Below are 734 nucleotides of genomic sequence, written 5' to 3'. Positions count from 1 at the left end.
ATGTCACATAATAATAAAGTAATAATGTAGTATACCATTTACCAAAAATGAAGAAAGAAATATCACTTTCTATTATAAATAAAATCGTAAATTTTTTTACTAAATGTGACAAAAAAAAATTAATTTGTTCTTTTAAAAATTATTTGCACAAACTTAAATATTAATGGTAAATTAAGTTTTTTCCATTTTGATTCTTTTGAGGCTTCAACCTCTCTCTATGTAAATATGTCAACATGTTTTAGCAATGTTATGTAAAATTAATCTCTTATTTCTTTGCAAATTTTGGTGCAAATTTTTTGATTAAGTATGTGAATGTATTTATGACTATGTAAGTACTAAATTGTTTGTGTTTGAAATGTTCTAATTGTTGGGAATTAGTGCATAGAGTCAGAATAGTCGACAACATCTAAAAGTGAAATAGTTTTATATTGCTTCAATCGAATTATTAAATATATATTGATGTAAGTGTTGTTGTTACGACTTGTAATTTACAAATAAATTAATTTGCATGTGTGATTAAGTGAATTTTTAACTTGAAGTAAGGAGTAGGAGTTGTGGCGCCGTCGTCGCACTCTTGAATCACGTTAAAAAAATACTTTTAATTATCCATTTTAAATTTGAATGACTGCAATTATAGTTACCTTAAGTAGTTGACTACATCAGTAAGAGGGACTAGCTATCCCAATGACTCATCGTCAATAATTAGGAAATTCATATTATTAATAATAATAATT

The sequence above is a fragment of the Cicer arietinum genome, chromosome 3 (assembly GCF_000331145.2).
Source record: "Cicer arietinum cultivar CDC Frontier isolate Library 1 chromosome 3, Cicar.CDCFrontier_v2.0, whole genome shotgun sequence".
In the NCBI taxonomy this organism is placed as follows: Eukaryota; Viridiplantae; Streptophyta; class Magnoliopsida; order Fabales; family Fabaceae; genus Cicer; species Cicer arietinum.
Note: the sequence above shows the minus strand (reverse complement) of the source record.